Genomic DNA, 12,276 nt, shown 5'->3' on the forward strand with positions numbered 1-12,276 from the left:
CTAAGAGGAAGTCTCCCCCACCCAGCCCCAGGGAAGTAATTCAGGTACAGATTGGATGTGGCAGGTCCAGGGTGGGGGGGAAGCAGACTTAAAGAGCCAATAGAAGCTATAGGGAACTCCTGAGGAGGAAGGGCTGGGTAATAAAAAGGTAGCAGTTTCAGTAAAGGATGAAAGGTGTTTAGGTGAGGTCGGGAGCAGAGGAGGTGGACTAAGACCAGAGAGGAGGGTGTAGACGTGGAGACTGCTGGAGTATAGGGAGAAAGTGAAAGGAAGGTGTTGGATCTAAGAATGTGGTACGAATTTAGTTTGTGTGAGTGAGCCTGATTTTAAGGCTGAGGCTGAAGGGGGTGGGGGGGGGGGTTGATAGGAATAGTGCGAGAAGGCTGTGTGTGAGTGGGTGAAAGAGAGGGACATATGAGGGAGGAGGGTAGAGATAGGGGTAGTGTTGGGCTCTGATGAACAAAAGGCTGTTGAAAAGCAGAGAGAGAGAGAGAGAGAGAGAGAGATGTAAGATTAGGAATCAGAGTACAGCAATAGTTCAGAGATAGGAGAAGCAGGAGAGAACGATAAGACCAGCAGAGAGTGGAAAGAGGGAGAGAGAACTGAGTAGGCTGGTCACGTGACCTGGCCCTGCCACTCAGTTTTTCTGCACACCATCAGTTTCCATGCCTGCCAGGATTTTACCTAAGGACTATAGGCCAGCTCCAGGCAAACACCACCAAGTTGGCTGCTGGTCAAGTGATCGGCCTCTGCCATTCAATTGCTCCACCGACCACCAATTTTCATGAATTCCAGGCCTCTTCTTCATGACTTTATACCAGCTCCAGGCAGATACCCCAAGGCTACTGCATCCGACATGCCAACCAGCCAAGCAGGAGGCAGAGTGGCAATCATCTACAGGAGCGATTGACCAGGCTCCATCACCCCTTGCCCAAAACAGGCTCTTTTGAATCACTCGCCTGCCAGTTCGCACAAGGAACTACTCTTCTTCCATCTCACCTACAGATCACCTCACAGGTTCGACTCTTTCATTGCAGACATCTCCAACTTATTTGCCTCTGCCAAATTAGCAAACACTTTCACTGACATTTTAACGTTCACAAGTCATAGGCCGACAACCAAACTTGAAGCACGCTTTTTGGACTAACAGGTTAAGCAAATTGTGCTCTCTCTATGCACAAGAAAAGCAACACCTAAGACTTGGTCCTCACATCATCCCCCATCAACCTGTGAAGACCCGACTCACCAGGCAACGCCACCATCCCACTATCGGTCACCCACTCAACTATGGCCCACAAAGGTCAGGCTAAACGCCCCCTGACTCAAAGCCACTCATTCAAAACCTTCCCGATCAATTAGCTAGAAGAACAAATTACTTACCCATGGTAACTTTCTTTCGAATGGATGTTCCTCACAGTTATTCCTCATCTTTGTTACATCCAAGTCTGCTTGCCTGAGAATTTTTTTTTTTTATCATAGGGTCGAGCATCACGCGTCGTCGATTCATGGCCCTCGACGGCCTCCATACTGTCCTTGCATGTGACATCGACCCTGGTATATGAAGCACACGCTGTGACCGTTACCTCAGTTCTAGAATTTTCCCCTTGTTATGCATGCCTGGTCATCGATGGAGACGCACTTGACATTGCGAGAAAGCAAAATGTAAAATACGGAAATTCTTGGCAAGCAAGAGGGGAATGATGCAAGTGTGATGAGGAATACATGGGAGGAACATCCAGTCGAAAAAGAACGTTACCATGGGTAAGTAACTTGTTTTTCAAATGGATTGTGTCCTCTCACATATTCCTCATCTTTCATACACTCCCATAGCGATTTATCTTAGGAGGAGGGTGGCAAGAATTTCTATTTTTTGGTATTATGGAGAACAGCATTGCCAAATTTGGCCTCCTCTCCCGACAGACTCTAGGCAGTATAATCTGCTGAATGTATGAAGGGACGACCAAGTTACAGCTCTGCAGATGTCCTGCAGGGGTACACCTCTCTCCAGAGTCGAAGAAGCCGCCACTCTTCTAGTGGAATGCACCCTGAAGCTTTCGGGCGAGTCTTTTCCTGCAAATAAGTAGCATTCAGTAATGCACATAACTATCCATCGTGAAATGGTTTGCTTTGTTACCGCCAAACCCAATCTCCGTCCTGCATAACCTACAAAGAGTTGGTCATACTGATGAACATTAGCTGTTCGTGAAATGTAGTAAATTGGCACCCTTCTAAGGTCTAGCCTACTAAAGCCTCTCCTTTTGATGGATGAGGTGCTGGGCAACACATCAGTAAGACTATTCGTTGCGTTAGATGAAATTCGGACATCACTTTCGGAAGAAAAGATGAACGTAATCTTAACACTACTTTGTCCTTAAGGTGGTTTTGAAGATTAGGGCCTGCAGTTCGCTTTCCCTGCGGACAGACGTAATAGCTAACAAGAAGGCAGTCTTAAGTGTTAGCATCCTCAAAGGACACAAGTGTAATGGCTCGAAAGGAGACCCCACGAGGTGCGATAACACTACGTTCAAGTCCCATGTTGGTACGATAAAAGGAGTAGGTGGAAACAAATGTGTTAGTCCTTTTTGAAACGGTATGACAATCGGCACTTAAAGGTACGATCTCTCATTAGGCGATCTCTTAAAAATTGAAAAGTGCCGCTAAATAGCCTTTGACTGTAGCCACTTGTAATCCTGAATGGGTCAAATGGAGAAAGAAAGAACATTGGAAAGTATGGATGTGAAAGTGTCATTTTTCTTTTCCCTGCAGCAGCTGCAAAACTTGCAAAACAGCGGCATAGGGATTTAGTTGCTAGTCTTCTAGCCGAAAGCAATACCTCCATCACGTGTTACAGGAGGTCCCAATCCTTATATCTCACCTTCTCAGACACCGGGCGTGAAGATTGAGAGTCCTGATCTCTGGGTGAACATTGCAACCTCCCTCTTGCGTGAATATGTGCTCTCTTTGGGAAAGACGAACTGGAGGGCAGATGGCCATTTCAGGAAGGTCCGGGTACCACGTTCTCCTAACCCAATTTGGAGCAATGAGTATCATGGTTTTCCCAAACTTCCTCAACCTCCTGATGGAATGATGGGGACTGGCGCAAATGCGTACAGAAGTGGAAACTCCCAGTTCATCCCCTAGAGCTCATCTCTGGGGAAATTCCACCAACAGATCCACTTGAGGGGTTTCCCAAAAGGAAAAGGTCTGCAGGAGGACTTCCTTAGCTAACTTCCACTAGTGGGAGATCAAGCTTTGCCTGCTCAGAGCGTCCGCAGACGTATTTTCTTCTCCGGCTAGATGAACTGCCAGGAGAGAGATTCCTTCACTCAGTGTCCAGAACCAGAGCTGCATTGCCGCTCGGCACAGGGGCAGTGACCCTACTCCCCCCTCTTTTGCATCAGTGAATGGCCACTGTGTTGTCCGTCATTATCAGGACACTTTTCCTCTGTATTGAGGGCAGGAAGGCCATCAGGACCCGTCAATGCCCTCAGCTCCAAAAGGTTGATATGGTGTCCGGACTTCAACAAAGACCAGTATCCAGTGACTGACAGATCTTTCTGGTGCGCTCCTCATCCTGTGTGGAATGGGTCTGTCACAACTATCATCTCCGGCCAGGGTTGCCAAAAGGGTTCTCTTCATTATATTTTCTCGGCAGGCCCACCACAGGAGATCCTGGACAACCTTGGTCAGGACCTGGAGAAGGTCTGTTATTCTGCAGGAGAATTAAGACCACTGGTACCTGAGAGCCCATTGAAGGGATCTCATTCTCAAAGGTTTCTTGCACCAGAAAAATGCAGGAAGCCCTGAGGCTGAGCAGCCTTAGGAAGTCGTAGGCTGGGAGATGTTGGGTACTCTGAAATTTATGGACCATCTGCGAGAGATTATATTCTGTATTTTATTGCGCATTTGTTAGGTGCTTATACAAGTCAATTGTGTTTCAAAGTGCCGACAGGGCAACAGGGAGGGAACATGGGATTGACAACAATATATACACTGGAGGATAAAGAATCTACCAGGCCTTGTGAGTATTCAGAATGTGCAAGTGCAGAGACAGAAGAGGGGAGGAGGGAGTGGGGTAAGTACTGTGGTGTCCATGCTCGTGGGTAAGCAGCAGATGTAAGTAGTGCCCACTATAGTAAGTGCTAGGGAGTATTGAGCTGCAATAAGTAGGTAAGTTCAGGCCGACAGTGGCATAGGCCAGTGGGTGCCAAGGCAAGTGCTGTGTGTAGGCTGAGGCGATTGGGTGTGGGAGGACAGGGCCCCGAAGGACACATAAGGGCCCTGGACACCAATCACAGTGGCCGAGATTAGCAGAGGAGGGAAAGAGGAGGTGATAAGGAAAGTCTTGAGGCACTTCCGGAATGTGAGGAGGTCTAGCTCAAGACGGAGAGGAAGGGGAAGGCTGTTCCCTAGGATGGAGTCAGCTGAAGAAAGAACTTGGCCTTTGGCCCTCTATTTAGCTAAACGCTTTACACACAAAGTTAGTGCCAGAGGAATGCAGAGGTCTAGAGGGAGAGTATTTAGTAGGAGCAAGTTGCAGATAGCGCGTTTCCCTGCCACAGAAAGCCTTGTGGTTGCCCTCAACTCGGCTGGCAAGGCTTTCCCCGATGCGAAGTCCAGGACTGCTCCAATAAATTGTAGCTTCTGTGAGGGTGTCAAGTTCAGAGAGAAGCACAGCTTGTGGAGGAAGTGGCAAGTGCGACGAGATGACTCGGACTGTTCCGGAGAACAAGCCCTGATCAACCAGTCATCCAGGTAAGGGTAGATGTGAATCCCCTCCCTTCTTAGACTTGCTACCACCACTGCCATAAGCTTGGCGAAGACCCTTGGGGGCAGAGGTCAGCCCGACTGTTACGCTCACCTGGTTCCACGGGGGCACCACCCAGCAGTTGGGGTTCAGATGTCCCTCCTTGCGATGCCCAGATGCGACCAGCGGAAGAAGAGTTTTGCCTGGAATACAGGTAAGTAATGTTCAGGACTGGGCAACCGGGGTAAACAGCCTCCCACCTCCCTGTAGGTCTGCGACCCTTCTGGACTTCTCCTCACCTTGTTTTAGATGTTGGCGGGTTCTCCGTCCTGCTGTCTTGCCAGGGGCGTGTTGAGCTTGGTGGGCAATGGCGATCGAGTTGCTTCAATGATGCCAGCCCGTCTTGAGTCTTTCAGGTAGGTCTTATTGCTGTGAATATTGCTGTTCTTGCATGCCTTTTAAACAATGTCTTTTTCTTCCTAGGTACTCGGAAGTCCAATATGTGGCAAGGCGGAATCTGTGTTTCGCCGGTAAGTATGGATGCTTTTGGAGCGCCTTGATGCAGTGAGTAGGCGCTATGCGCTGCGCTTAAGATGCCTTGCCTTTGCTAACCTGTTATCTTTTCCTCTCCACAGGTCGCGGTACTTGGCCAGAGTACGGAATTTCCGTTGTGATGCTGATTGAGGAGCGGCGGGCGAGGTAAACCTTTCGGCACAGTTCATTAATTGTACAAAGTCTAATGCCTTGTTTCTTCTGTTTTACAGGTCCGTCGATCCGGGGGAGCGCTGATTCCAGGATGATGGTCGGAAGAGCTGCGGACCGCTGGCGATGAAGTTCAAGTAAGCTGCTGCCTTTTTCTCACAATGTCTTCTCCTTTCCTTTGCATGTGCTGTCCTTACAAGGTTTGTAGCTGAAGCGGAACACGGTGAGCATTACGTTGCAGTAATGCAAACTAACGCGAAGCGTGTCAGTCTATTCGGGTGTGTTTTAAATAGCTTCAAGAAAGCAGTTCAGGTAAAATAGTCCCCATGGTACCACACCCAAAAACACTACACTGCAAGCCTGGTATCAAGGAGCCAGGTTATGAAGATGCCTCCACATGATTGGGCATTAATGAAAAGTAGTTCCCAAGCACAAGTCCATATTCAAACATAAGCGGCGCCAGGACTGGCCCCAAGAAGGCCTATGCTGCAATTTCGTGGGTTTAGTGGGGGCAGGAATCAAGACTCTCCCTCGCCCATAGGTTGGCCAGGGGGTCTTCAGAGTGTGGGTCGTGACAGCGGCTGGCAGAACCCAAAACTGATAAGAACCACCAACAGCCAACAGCCAACCTCAGGTACTTTCTGTGCTTCTGATGTATGGGCACATGAAAGTAAGCATCCTGAAGGTCCAATGACAGGTCCTATCCTTCGAGCGGGCAGGAGCCCCCACCGCAGCGTTCTCCTTCATGAGCGGGCAGGAGCCCCCACTGCAGCGCTCTCCTTCGTGAGCGGGCAGGAGCCCCCACCGCAGCGCTCTCCTTTGTGAGCGGGCAGGAGCCCCCACCGCAGCGCTCTCCTCCGTGAGCAGGCAGCCAGCCAGAAGTCCAGCTGCCCTCAGCGCCGTGGGACTCCACGTGTGCCATCTAGAAGACAGACCAGCGGCAGAATCATCGCCCCGCGCCCTCCTGAGCTATATTTTGCACATTGCAGTGCATCCCCTGCCTGTTTGGCCTACCCTTGGGCCCACGATCCGCTCGCGCCATTTCCATAAACAAAATGTCGGGCGCGATGCGGGATGAAAACGAGGCTCTGCCTCAGGCTCGTTGCTAGGCAACGTGTGTTTGTATTTCAACAAACACTTCTGCCGGCGGCCACCCCAAGGCCACTATAAGGCCAGCTACCCTGTTTGCCCCTGTTCGCTGCTGACCGGCGCAAGGCGCCAACACTGAGTGTCTGGAGTCGCCTGGAACCAGGGATAAGAACTCTGCCCAATCTATTGCAAAGTACCGTCATGGACCTAGTGATGCCCTCCTACTTTACCGATGGTAAGCCTCCGCTACCCTTTCTTACGCTCACGCACGTGACTCTCTAGCGTATTATCATTATCTGTTGTGCCTATGGTCGCCTAGAGACCACATTACTATTTGTTGTGCCCTATGGTCGCCTAGAGACTACATTACTTTTGTTGTGCCCTATGGTCGTCTAGAGACCACATTACTATTTGTTGTGCCCTATGGTCGCCTAGAGACCACATTACTATTTGCTGTGCCCTATAGTGCCCTGCCTTACAATAGATGCACCCAGACCATGTGTACCCTTCAACCTAACATTGTGTGCCTTGCCTTTGATAGCAGCATCAGCCTACGTACCTTGCCTTGTGATAGCTGCATTTAGACTATCTGACTATTGCACTCAGCACATGTGCACCCCACTTTGACTATTGCTCTTAGCCTATTTGTGCCTCACCTACATTAAATAACTGTGCATTAGATTATTACCACTAGATAACTGATCACTCTCACTGCTATCTGGCTGCATTTGATTCTCTAACTAGACGTGCTGACAGACTCAGTTTCTATGACCTACTTCGCCTGCTGACATAGAAAATTAGACTAACTAGCCCTTCTCTTAGATATAGGACACACTACACAATTTACAATGCACCTTATATGGTCCAACCTAGTATACTTGGGCACCTTACTCATACTACTAGGGCTACACATTATGTCGCCCTTTACAGTAACAATAACACAACAACCCATGACACAATATAATATAGCCGAGAGAAATCTAAGATTACGAGCACGACTACCTAGAATCTTTGATCCTCTTATCAAATATGAAACTAGCAACAATCGAACCAAAATGGCCACTGAACCCATTCTTAAACTTAACTCTCATAATCACAAAAGTCATAACCCTCAAATAGAGAAAAAAACTGCACCCCCACAGTATCTATAAACCTTGCCTCACCACCACCAACAAACCTCATACACAAACTTAAAGGAGCTTTAATAAACGCTAGATCTCTAGTCGCCCATGCCATAGAAATATCTGAAGTCATCTCTACTGAAGATTACGACATCCTAGCCATAAATGAAACATGGCTGCATGAGGCATCAGGCCCAGCACTATCCCTAGCTGTTCCCGGCAATTACACTATCCTCAGAATGGATGGATGTGGAGCTCGAAGTGGCGGACTAGCGGTCATTGCCAAAACTAAGCTTGGGATGAGACTTACTCCTTCACCAACCATTGAATCTTGTGAGCTAATGTCTACTAACACCCCTACAGCCAACTCTCAAACTCTTAACCTCCACTTGATATACAGACCTCCAGGTCCCATCAAGACCTTCATAGAAGATCTATCTACCATCCTCTCAGAAAACCTCAAAGACACCACCCAATCAATATTGCTTGGTGACCTTAATATTGGCTTCAATGATATCAATGACCCACAAGCTACAGCAGCATCCGACATTCTAACTGAACTGGGCTACATCCAAAGAGTGCTTGAGCGCACGCATATCAAAGGGAGAACCCTAGATTGGATTGCTGACCATAACTGCAAAATTTCCACCCCCATTATCTCACCTCAAATATGGACTGATCACCACCCAATTGCATTCTCATTGGACACTACTACCCCTAAACTACAACAACCTTGTGCACCTCCTGCACTTACCAGAAATAAAAAAAAATATGACACTAGACAAACTAATTCCCGGCATCATGTCCACTTTGAACGCTCTACCTGACAACCTTAACCCGAACGACTAAGTGGAAGAATTCAACAATATTATGAGCAAAACCCTTGATGATATCGCTCCGCTTAAGCTCAGAAACAGCAAACCACAGAGCCACGTGAATAACTGGTTCACCCCTCTCCTAAAAAATCTTAGACTAGAAAAAAGGAAATGGGAAAACATGTGGAGAGCTCACCCCACTCCAGAAAATAAACTGAAATTAATCAACATCTCATCTCAATATAAAAAAGAAATCATCTCAGCTAAACAAGAGACCTACAACAGAATTACACAAGCCAACTCAAGTACAAAAGAATTGTTCTCCATACTCAAAGAACTAGAAAACCCCATAAAGCCTCAAGATAACTGCCTCAAAGATAAAAAAAAAAAATGGTGCTCTGAAATCCAGTATGCATTATCTAACAAAGTCCTAAACCTTCAAAAGAAAATAGAACTAAAACGAGAGACCTTAACCTCTGCCACATTACCCCCTACTAAGACGCTCTCCAACCCTAAACCTACCACCCAATTCCACTTCTCCAAAGTCTCTATATTAGAGGTGGAGAAAGTAATACTCGGCCTAAAACCGTCCAACTGCAAAGGGGACCTCTGCCCAGCACAACTCATCAAAGATGCTGCACGAGACCAAGCACCGTTTATCACAAAGTTGATTAATGCCTCCTTTACCACGGGTACTATCCCGAGCAACCTAAAAGAGTCCTGGGTGCTCCCACTCCTTAAAAAGGCAACTTTAGACCCAGCCATACCCACCAATTATAGACCGATTACCACTGTACCGTTCCTCTTGAAGATTCTGGACAAGATGGCATATATCCAAATCCAGAACTTCCTGGAACAAAACCAACTACTAGGTTCCCGTCAATCCGGTTTCCGTCCATTGCACGGCACAGAAACTGCATTGATTGACCTAAAAGCCCAAATAGATAAAGTACGAGATTCTGGAAAACCATCACTTCTCCTGCTATTAAACTTATCTGCTGCATTCGACCTAGTGGATCATAAAGTCTTGTGCAATCACCTAGACACAGCAGCACACTTCTCCACGGAGGCTATAGTGTGGATCCAATCATTCCTTAGTGACCGTACCATGAGGGCTTCTCTCCTATAGCAGCTGCAGACCCCATCCCCATCACCTGTGGCGTGCCACAGGGATCTTGCATTTCACCAACGCTATATAACATTTTCACTAAGCCCCTGTTTGATGACTTTGATCATAAACTGGGTATCACGTATACCAACTACGCTGACGATACCCAGATCCTCCTCCCACTCACAGGGGATTACGAAAAGGATTTAGCACTGGTGAACAAAATTTACAGTATCGTTCAGGCATGGATGGCAACCAATGGCTTATGCCTGAACGATGATAAAACTGAGCTTCTTATCCTAGGTACCGTTCCCATCATTAATAAACTAAGTACAAACTACTCCTCCTTTATCATCGATGAGAACTGCATACAAGAAGCCAAAGAAGTAAAAAAGTTAGGTATGTACCTTGACTCTACCTTATCATTCTCCAAACAGATAAATTCCCTAGCCTCATCAACAGCTTACACATGTAAACTAATTAGAGCAGGAAAACAATTCTCATCTCAGCACAGTTGCCTAACATTAGCCAGAGCCCTAATCGTCTCCAAACTAGACTACTGTAACGCATTGTACATAGGAGCCACTAAATCCACCATTAACAAAATTCAGATACAGCAAAACAATGCCCTCCGAGCTGCTTTGAACATTCCTAAGAGAGAACACATCTCAGAAACAAGAAGGAAACATAAATGGCTATCCACCTACAAGAAAGTCAGACTCAAAACGGCATCCCTTACACACAAATCACTTTTTAATAAAGCCCCACAATACTTGAAGGACAGATTCACCAGAACTCATTCCACAAGACAAACAAGATTAGCCGACACCAATCATCTCAAAGTACCCCGATTTAAACTTGCCACCATAGGCAGAACTAGCTTCCGAGTCAAAGCCGCTCAATTATGGAATGAACTACCCATCACTATGAGACTAGAACAATCCTTTAACAAATTCAGGCAAAATGTGATCAACTGGTTAACGACAACAAATGTTAAATGAATGCATGAACTTGTTCCCACCTGCCTGTTACCTGTCACATGTATCACATCCCTGTAACTGATGAACTTGCAAACTGTAACCTGTAACTGTGCTCTAAGCTGTACATCTTCTTACCTTTTGCGCCCTTATACTCCAGGGTCCGGTGCGCATAATAAATACTAAACAAACAAACAATGACACCAACCAATCCTGGAGTCAAAGGGCCTGAAGGATCTGCGAAAGAGTTACAGTCTTGAACTTGTCATTCAGTAGGAACTTGTTCAAGCATCTCAAGTCCGAGATTGGTCGCACTCCTCCGTCCTTCTTGGGAATTACAAAATAGGGACCACGAAATAGGGAGAGTACCAACCCTGGTTTTTCTCTGTTGAAGGTACCAGTTCTATTGCACCTTTCTGATAATTTCCTGATGGAGGAGCGGTTCTGGAACCAATGAAGATCAGACACTTGCGGGGCATTCCGGGTGTCTCTATAAGAATTGGAGGCAGTAACCATAGGCTGTTTGTAGCACCCATGCATCCAAAATTGTGCCTCGCTAACTTTGGAGATGTTTTGACAGTCTGCCTCTTACCAATGATTTGTGGGTGAGGGAGTCAAAGTGATTTTTTTTATTTATTTAATGTGTTACAGTTTTTATAAACAAAAGCTTTACACATAAAATATTGCAATCATATCAATTAGTTAAACAAGTTTTAGGAAGAAAAAACACATACACTCAGAATGATGTCAAGAAGAGAAACAATTCATCAATTCAATTCAACAGTTCATCATATCAAATCAAATCGACACAGATCAAATCAACACTAAGGGAATCAATCTAACCAAAGGTGCCAATGTAAGTAGATAAGCAAGAAATCGTTATTAATATTAAAGGCTAGTTTGATCCAATCAGTATACCATTACCTCTATAGAGTCTCTCTGAGGCCAATGTCTCAGTACTCCACTGTTTATCTGCATGAGCCGAAAACAAATTTAGCTCACAGGCTTCATAGGAGATATTTCAACTTGCCCTGTGATTTTAAATATTTTTTCGGCTTCCCTCCATACTCTAGAAAGAGCTAAATGCAGTCCGGGGTTCAACGTATTCAAACATTGATACCAAAAGAGTGTACACATTTTCCAATATTTTTTCTATGACTAATACTCATCTTCGGGCATTGAGTGAGTACATGTCTTGCCGTTTCCAGCTCAGTACAGTTCTCACAGATCCTACAGAATCTTTCTGCTTTGGTCACCATTTGCCCCAATTCAGTGTTCTCCAATGTAGGTAAATGATTAATGCGCATCAGCAGCACAAAGTGCCTAAGAGCCAGGCAAAGGCAGAGATCCAGGTACATTTGAGCCTTTTTACAAGTATAAAGTACAAATGTTACAAACGTATAGGTTTTTAAAGTTGCTAAATGTACATGGTTGTTCTGCCAATCCCATATAAACAGGCGTTTATGTAGATGATACAACAAATTCATTGGGCCTCATTACAAATCTCCCGGTATGGAAACAACGGTGGCGGTAAACCCACCACCACCGTTGTTTCCATGCCAGGCGATCACAACTCCTGCAGGCGGGAGGTGATGTTCCCGCCAGGTCTGACCTGGCGGGTTTAACACCGCCCGCCTGCAGGCGGACGAGGAAACACCGGCAGCATTACGAGATGCTGCCGGTGTTTCCATGATCCCCATTCCCATTGAGTCCCATA

General features: G+C 46.5%; 1 protein-coding gene across 2 annotated transcripts in view; it reads right to left on the reverse strand.

Moving 5' to 3' along the window:
• LOC138481032 (fibronectin type-III domain-containing protein 3a-like) overlaps positions 1 to 12,276 on the reverse strand; it is a 2,755,868-nt gene that overhangs the window by 2,064,147 nt on the left and 679,445 nt on the right. The window lies entirely within an intron of this gene.

This window comes from Ambystoma mexicanum, chromosome 5p (genome assembly GCF_040938575.1).
Source record: "Ambystoma mexicanum isolate Mex_15411 chromosome 5p, UKY_AmexF1_1, whole genome shotgun sequence".
NCBI classification, from domain to species: domain Eukaryota; kingdom Metazoa; phylum Chordata; class Amphibia; order Caudata; family Ambystomatidae; genus Ambystoma; species Ambystoma mexicanum.